This window comes from Rhipicephalus microplus, unplaced genomic scaffold, assembly GCF_043290135.1.
Source record: "Rhipicephalus microplus isolate Deutch F79 unplaced genomic scaffold, USDA_Rmic scaffold_12, whole genome shotgun sequence".
Lineage (NCBI taxonomy): Eukaryota > Metazoa > Arthropoda > Arachnida > Ixodida > Ixodidae > Rhipicephalus > Rhipicephalus microplus.
Window position 1 is genome coordinate 43,032,873 of NW_027464585.1, and position 9,570 is coordinate 43,042,442.

A 9,570-nucleotide genomic window follows, 5' to 3' on the forward strand; every position below is an offset into this window, starting at 1 on the left:
GCACGGGGTGATGCTATGAGCGGGAGTAAAGTAAAAATCCGTTGGCATTCGCCAGTGAGTTTACGTAAACTCCCCCGTGTGATCACATTGCGATTCCCAGAAACCATTAGACCCTCCCGGGAAGACTTGGTGAGTTTACGCGTATATGTGAGAGTAAATTCGCACTATAATGATGTTTTTGTCCGCTTCGCTCGCTTGCGCTCGGCATCACGGGCCCTTCGCCGCGCTGCTTTGTCTTCAACCGGCCCGACATCTTCAACGACGCGTTCAATGCTCGCATTCGATTGCGTTGTACTCGTTGTTGGAGGTATCGCAGTCGAGGTTGATGCCTGCGATGAATCCATACCTATGACGACTTGCCGATATCGGGCAAGTCATGGCTGCGTATGCAGCCACGGAGCAGAGGGCGGAGCGCGCGAAATCACGTGGTGTGTGACGTCGCTGCGCTGTTGCTACAGACGCTCCTCTCCACTCCTTGAGCCGTTGCTAGGGGAGACGAGGAGGCGCACTGCGGACGGCAGATTCAAGGTCGCTTATAAAGTGCATTCACACATAAAACGCTTGCTCCTATATTGCTGAATAAGCTGCAAATAAGTTATGACATGGATAGACTCCCACAATCCTTTTGCAAAAGTCACACATTGTTAATACCGAAAACAACCACCAAGTAAAAACTTCGTTTCGTCGAAGGCTACGGACCAATATCCCTGTCTAACGTGGACTAAAAAATTTTCGCAAAAGTATTATCGAAAATTGGCCCCGTATCTGCATGTTCTCTGCAAATGTCGTCGAAAGACGATAGTCTTGAGTGTGGAGAGAGTGAACCAAACATTTATTGGATGTTCTGCGCAAAAAAATCAAGATGGATAGATGGATGTATGTATGGATGGATGGATGGATGGATGGATGAATGGATGGATGGATGGATGGATGGATGGATGGATGGATGGATGGATGGATGGATGGATGGATGGATGGATGGATGGATGGATGGATGGATGGATGGATGGATGGATGGATGGATGGGTGGATGGATGGATGGATATGGCTGCAGCCTTTAGTTCGGGTGGTGGTTAGCGCCACCAAGCCGTAATACTTAATGAACCAAGAGCTAGATTTATTTTTTTTCTTTATATAGTGAGGTTTAGGATTAGTACTTGCTGTGAAGGTTTTAATTTTCACTCGTGCCTTGACTTTAGCCACCAATCAGATGACCTCCTTCTAGCTAATTCCACCCGCTTAAACTCTATTTTGACCTCCCTGTCCCTTAAACCCCAGTACTTTAAAAACTTTGCGCCATCCTCCTGAACTATAGGGTGAAGTCCTTTACAGAACACTATCAAGTGTTCGGCACTTTCCTCTTCCTCTCCACACACACTGCATACCGTGTCTACCCCTTCGTATTTGGCCCGATTTGTCATGGTTCGCAATATTCCCGTCATGGCCCCAAACAGTAGAGAACCACCCCGAGTATTATCGTTGATCCTTTCCTTAGCAATTTCCTGCTTAAAAGTTCGATAGGTTTCTAGTGCGGACTTCTTAATCGTGCCAATTCTCCACAGCTTATTTCACCTTCTTCTTAACAGATAATTCTTTTTGGTTTGGCCCCCTGCTGCTTTCTAAGTATTTACCAGTCAATTTCCTGGTTCGCTTCCTACATTTTGTATCGACATTCTTCATGTACAAGTAGCTGAATACCTTCCTAGCCCAATGCTCCTTCCCCATTTCTCTCAATCGCTTCTCAAATTTTATCTTGCTGCTAGCTTCCCTGCCCTTAAAAGATGTCCATCCCATATCACCTGTACTCCCTTATTTGGTGTATTCCCGTGAGCTCCTAAGGCAAGCCCACATATTCCACGTTGCTTAATTTCTAATCTTGCTTGAACTTCTGATACCATGCACAAGACTGCATTGCCGAACGTCAGAGCAGGAACCATGACCCCTCATTCACGGTAATAAGGGCTGCAGCGCGAGCACGAAGGTGCTAGAAGAAACAGACGAAAGGCGAGGCAAGAAGATCAAAGAGGACAACACGAGCGCTGACTACCAATTGAATTTTATTATTCGCAGCACACATGATAAAATATACAACACGCAACCTTTTAACAGCAAGGGAAAGGCAGCGGAAGCACGAGATAGAACTCGAACGGCTCCGTTCGCTGCAGAGAAGAGAAACTTCCGTCCAGGCTAGAGTTGAAAGCGCCGAAATGGCACATAATAGCTTCCGTTTGAATCCAAGCAAAATGCTCCTAGCGTTTGATGAGAGAAAGGACGACCTCGATTCATACCTCCACAGGTTTGAGACTATTGCAAGGAGCCATAATTGACCGGAGCATCAATGGGCAACTGTTTTGAGCACTTGCTTGAGTGGCGAAGCGCTTACTGTGGATGGTAGACTGACGCCAACCGATGCAGCGAACTATACAAAAGTGAAGGCTACTTTACTGAATTGATTCCGATTCACCGTGGAGGGCTTCTGAGACAGATTTCGGATGAAAAAGCCAGCGGATGGTGAGACGGTTACACGTACAGTATGCCACACGAGCTAGTCATTATTTAGTCAGATTAACCGAGCTTTCAAATGCCACGCAGGAGTACGGTGAGCTTAGAAATCTCCTTATTTGAAAACAATTTCTGATTAGTTGCCACCCGGGTCTGTCGCTGTTCTTGAAAGAGAGAAGAGCTACGTCACTTGAAGACGTGCCCTAATTAGCTGATCAATTTTTGGAAGCACAAGGTGGCACGAATGTTTCTAAGGTCAAGAAAGAAAATCCCGAAAATTCGAGAAAATCGGCACCTGAAGAAAAAAAGCATACAGAGGAGAGTAAGGAGAGTGTTACGCGATGCTTTCTGTGTGACCGAGTGGATCATCGCGCTAACAGGTTTCGAACCAACTTTACGCGTCCCAGTGCAATAAAATGTTTACATGTGGTCAGACTTGGTACAAAGCAGTCGCACGTCGTAACGAAGTTAGTAAAACCCACGAAGTAGCCTGTGCGCATGCGCCACCAAAAAATGATGATGAAGACGTGAGCGATAAATTTGTGGAACTCGAAAGCGAGAAGAAACTTCCTGTTAGGGGGGCTGTAATGACAACACGGCCTATACAGGTGCTGCGAATGGTAATACCAACGCTGCCTGGGAAAATTCCGGAAAGCAGGCTCACATTGTTAAGATACACAGGAAGCTCCACTGTGATCGTGTGGAGGAATTTTGTGCGGGGAAGCGAGTCATCAGGCCGAACTAGGCCATTTTGCCTGATTGACGGTTAGATTCGGATGCACCCTGAAGCTGAGATGGAGGTTGAGACACCTTACTTCAGTTGCAAAGTTACAACGGAAACATCGACGAAGCGCGAGGGCCGAACGATCCAGAACGTTTGGGGGAAGACACGAAGATGGAGCCCTCGTTAACGCAAGAACCGCGAAGTAGAGATGAAGTGGGAGAAAATCCCGTGTAGGATTTCACCCGTGTTCAAGATGAAGCCATAGTGCGAAGGAAAGACGGTATTAAAGCCATTGTGCCAGACGAAATGACTTGTCGTGCAGGTGAAGCTGCAACACAGCGACTGCCAAGAACAACCAGTGCAATGGTTGCGAAGGCGATCAGTCAGGCTAGATGCCACGACGTGCACAAGCTGGCGAAGAACCAGCCAATATCGTTCGATCGCGATGGTGCCTTGGTGGTATCTAAAATGTCAATGACTGTGGAAGCGCCGCTGCTTTAAACGGCTCGCCAGACAAGAAAAAAAAATAAGAAGGAATCGATCGAGCACTGCAAGAAAGGGCGCAAGCGCGACATGAAGCATACGAGATAGGTTTTGAGGTTGAATTCAAATTTGTCTGGCAGTGTGGAATATCAATATGTTGTGTTAATGTTATGCTGTGTAGTGTATGTCAAGTAAGCCTAATTGTCTGTTGCGGGGACGTGATTTGATTGATATTATGGCACAAGTGTTGTAAAGGCAGACCCTTGTATTGTTTGAAATGTGTGATGAATTCATGTGTTTTGAAATTGAATCAATGTGAAATTGCATCGAGTGTTCTATTGTGAATGTTATGCGCCATGAGCGATGAGATCAGCTAGGGACACCGTATGTGAGACTTTTGTAATGTGGTGATTTTTCATGCTCATTTGTGTTTTTTAGAATATTATAGGATAATATTTTAAAGTGTGGGGGCGGCGGGCAGTGTTACAAACTATAGCGCTCAACAAAGCGCACCTCCAAACTGTAACCACTCCGTGAAATCCAGGTGCCAGGCAGACGCGACAGAAGCTGTAGTAAGGGCCCTTCCACGTGCGTCCCACACAGCCGCAACGCACGTGCCGCACGCAAGCGGGGGACAAATAAGCCAATTGGCGACGCTGCGGAGGGTGAAAGAGCGTCGCCAATCACTGCTACGACCGCTGCCATTGCGCCTCCCCACCACAACTCGGCAGTATGCGAAGCGCGCTACACAACGCGCGTGTGGTGTCCTGATACACCCGGAAACAAGTGCAAGCTAGCGAGCTTTTCTTCTTATTGAAGCTAGGACATCTTTTAGAGTTAATTTTGCCTAAATGCATACAGGGAGCACATATGTAATGTAAGCTGACGGCTTGCGCATGAGTTATGCGCTAGAGGCATACGCTGACTCTTTTATGTTGAAAACGAATACCTACGCCTGATACTAAAGAGGGGATCTTAAATGTTTTACCTAATTTTCCTTTTAACAATGCATGTCAAATACACAAAGAATCGCCGAAAGTGTTCACACAAATACCCGCAGAAGTGTATCCAGTGATGGAAGCGCTGCTCCAATCGCTCCAAACTGCTCCAAAAGGAAAACGCTGCTCCAAAGTGCAATGTTTGCTAGTAACTACTCCACACCTGCTCCAAAAGGATGTTGGCAAGCTAAAAAAAATTCAGTTGAACCATGGGACCATTCCTTGAGCCTAATCGAAATCAAGACAAGCTGTATACACTATCATCCTAGTATGCTACTCAATGGCATAAATCCAGAAAAATTTCAAGGGGTGACACATATCAGGCCATGATGTCCAATCCGCAGCATGGGGCCCAAGCTCGAGCGATTGCATTGCACTGTTCTATTCAGTCTTCTTTCTCATCTATTTTTTGTGATTTCCATAGTTCACACAGCTGAGGGGCATTTAACACAGGCATGCATGAAGATAAAAAGCCTTTTAAAAAGTTCATGACGCTATACTTATCTGTTAACTCAAGTACGCGTAGAAGCTAAATCTCAAGTGGGACACTTTCAAGGGGTGTCCTCCCCTGCCTGAACACCAGAAATGTCCAGATTCTCTACCCCACACCCATGATTTACACCAACTATACTACTTGTATACTAGCTGCATACTAGCGTAAGGCACGTTTAATAATCAATGTAAATATTTATTAGATGCTTAAGTGATGTTTTAGACTTCAGGAGTGATAGGAACATGCATCTGCTCTGAAAACACCAATGGCAACCCTGAGCTATAGCAGTTTTTTCTGCTCCGAAGACACTTAAGGCTGCTCCAAAGCACCATTTTTTTCTGCCCCAGTATCTGCTCCAAAAAGCAAAATGTCACATCACATTGTATACCAACAAACACATTTTAGTTTTGTGAAGTTATAACTAAGCACGTCTTACTTTGCTAAAATTACGAACGATTTACTCATTTATTTTGAATGACATCACACGTATTCTACACATGATAAAAGGCCGAGTGACAGCGTTGTGCAAACATATCCTGCTAGGTTGAAAAAAAGGCTTCTTTATCATTATTATTGCTGACATTACTTGCGCGTAATTTGCACCCGCAGTTTCAATGGCACCTCGTTTCACCTTGAGTCCTTACCAGAATGATGAATACAATATTGTGTAATATGTCGTAAGACGTACTTTGCATGCGCACAGTATATGTTGTGTGTGTGTGTCTGCAGCTTATTTTTCTAGATATGCAGTTTTTTTTTCTCTTTTGCGTGCCCGCGTGCATGCACATGTTATTGAGTGTTTCCAATACCGTTTCGCATTTTGTGCGGCATATCTGTGGTGTAGCTTATATGCTTTGTTAGTGTTAGTATTATCTGGGAATTTTACGTTCTAAAACCATGCCTCATTGCAGGACTGCGGCAATTTTGATAATCTGTTTTTTTTTTTTGCCTGCACTGACCCAGTACATGAGTCCCTGATGTTTTACGTTCTTCAAAGTGAGACCGCCGTGGCTAAGATCGAAACCGCGAGCCTTGCATCAGCATCCGAGCACCTTTACCACTGTACCATTGAGGCGAACGCCTTTCTTATTGCATTAACTATTTTTCCGCGATCTACTCATCGCAAAACTTACCTTGTTTTTTTAGGGACAAAGCGTGTTCACTCTACACCGTGGCGCCCCGTCTTGTCTTCATGCATCTTCTTTGTATGGACGCTTCGCCAGTACAGTTTACGTAAGCACTTCTGTGTGATCCTTGATAGCTTACAGTAATAATAAATAAACTATTTACTTAATTATTAATGCGTGCTGAAAGAGTTTAAATACTGACGGTGTGTGTGTGCATGTGTAAACGCCTGCCATTTCCCCTATTATCATCCAGTTTACATATAATTTATTTTTGCGCATTAATGCAGCGGTGACAGAAGCAATTCAAATTATACGCTATATGGCAGAATTCACTGAAGACTGCCACTAGTTGCTTTGCAGTGGTCGTAAATGATAAAAAACAACAATAATTGCGTAATGATTCGAGACAGGACGAAAAGAAAACTTGAAATACAGAAACAATAAAAAAAATAACGCATTCTTACAAGGGCCATCACGCCGACATAGAAGGCGTACCTAAACTGAGGAAAAGATCGTAGAAAAAACCTGCGTGGCTTTGTAGTGGTTCGGGCGCTCGAACTGTCGGTAATCGAATTCCGGCCGTAATGACCCCACTTCGATGGAGATGAAATGGCGGAGTTCTTAAACTTAGGTGCAATGCAAGTTACATAAAAACAACTGTTCAAAAATTTCGAAGTCACCCAATGTATATCACGTCTCTCGTGATCATATGGTGATTTCGGATAATACACACGCTCTTCAAACTTCATTGGGTATGACACCGCCACTGCGGAAAGCTGAATTCCCACAAATGAATTTTACGAAAAAAAAAACAATGATATCATATGCAGAGAAGCACGTGTAATGTATATTTCATGATAAAGTCCTCATCGCAAATAGCGAAACCAAGAATGGAGGGCAGATACAGCACCAACCAAGAGCAGCAAGCAATGTTTACGAAGTAAAATACGCGATTCATGCACACGAGAATCAAGCATACAGCCATCAGCGTGTCCGTTGCTTACACTAAATTGGTGCCGGCACAAGTTATGCATGCGGAATACCGGCTAGAAACTTAAGCTTCGAATGGATGATCTGTTTGTCGGATGCCACTTGTCATGTTTGATTTTCGCTGTTGAAAATGCCTTCATTTCGGGTCTCTTGGGAAACGATACCGCTTCCAGAGTTTCTGCAATGATTAGTGCCCTGCGGCACGCAATACTCGCCATGGTGACGGTAGCGAGTGCAAAAAACTGGAGAAAAGCGAGTGAGAAAAACAAGTGACTGAGCGGAGTCAAAATGACGGCCATGCAGCCGCCAAGGCCGAGGAGGCGGCACCTGCCCTTTCTATGGCTGACACCACTCTAAGCGGGGCGCGCGCATCGAGGCACTCTAGGGAGCGCGTGTAAAGCGCCAACCACTGGCACGCGTATGCACGCGCCCACGCGTCAAAAGCGTCTAGTCGCGCCTCTGGGGGAAAAGGGCGCGCAACCACTGGCACGCGTCAACCGCGTTGACGCCCACGCGTCCAAGTCCGATGCATAATGTTGCTTGACCTTTTGGCTTAGAACTGTCCGAGTTCAGCGCAGAACGGCACGTTCCTAACTGGACCGTGTTTATATGTTTTAGAGGATATGAGAACACGTTAAAAAATTGATAGTGCTTCACCCATCACAGTTTAGACTATTTTAGAAGTAACTGACATTCCAGTGCCCAAAGGAACTACAGCGGTATGCACCAGAAATCAACATCGGTGTGTGCGCCGCTCCCGCGAATGAACATTCGCGTCTAGCATACTGTACGTCTATTATAGGCGTGTGCAGAGTTCTCCTTAAGGGGGGGGGGGAATTTGTCGCAGTGCCCCCCTCCACGTAGGGGTTGACTTAGGGCCCCCTCCATATTATGTTAATATATGGAGTTGACATTGAGCTCCCCCCCCCCTCCTCTCTTCGGTAAATGAGGCGGCGGCTGCCCTCCTGATCAGGTTTACAAACCACCGGGTTTCTATACCTGCACTACCAAATTTATTAACGATATCTTGAATATGCTGGTACCTTCAGTATATTTACACATCATATTTTATAGCACTCAACTTAATAATCACGCCAGAAACTTCATGATCTGAGAGATTTAAGTCAGTCATAAAACTACAATTGAGGCCAGAGTAGCAGGCTTTCGGTTGATGTGTGCGTTCAAAATATCCTCTAAAGCAACAAAACACACCTGATTCTTATTGATACAACCGATATTGGTCATAAGATAGGAACCAAATACTGCGTAGAATGCCTTCGGGCATTTGCCATAGTAGAAATGGGCTCTAATGCAACTAACTGTGCCTGACACTTCGTGATGTGACAGATATTCACTTTCAGTTTCAGTTTCAGTTTATTTCGGACATAGTTACATGACATGAAATATGTCCACGAGGCAAGGCAAAAGGAGGCTCGTATGTCTCTTGATGAGGCCTTCACCTAGGATTTACACGTCGGACAGCCAGGAGCAAAATCAGAGAAAATAAGTACAATGCTCATTGCACAACTTATATGAACAAAAATCGAAAGTAAAAACACCTTCGGACAAAATTAATCAAAGTTTACATTGTTGAAGTTTAACAGTTTTATAAAGTTACATAAATATAAAAAATTACATATTTTCGTGTTCAAAGCTAAATGATTGTGCAAGGGGGTTTATTAGCGACGCCAGGTAATAGGCAGACAGCCGGTACAGAAACAAATGCTCGGGCAGTCCAGTGTCTACAGCTCGTGCTCACGCTTCGCCCTCAGCGATGGTCCCACTATCATTGCCTTGCGAATTCCCCACTACAGGAGGGTCGTAACAGGGCTTGAGGCGACTGACGTGGACCGTCTCACGACCAAGGCGGCGCTTGTCCGTGGACGGCTTGAGTGGTTCAATCACATAGGTGACAGAAGAAGGGTGTTGTATGACGCGGTAAGGGCCCGTATACTTCGGTGCAAACTTGGGAGTCAGTCCAGGAGAGTGGAAAGGCAGTCGGAGCCACACGAGAGAACCGACGGGGAAGGTATTCTGAACAAGATCATGGTCGTGGCGATCTTTTTGGAGGGCTTGGTTATCGGCTGTGAAGGACCGTGCAAGTTGACGACACTCTTCGGCATGTTCAGCCATTTCAGAAACTGGGCTGAACTCTGAGGCATCAGGATTGTATGGCAAAATTGTGTCGAGTGTGTTGCATGGGTCACGACCATACAAAAGAAAAAAATGGAGAAAAGCCTGTTGTTGATTGAA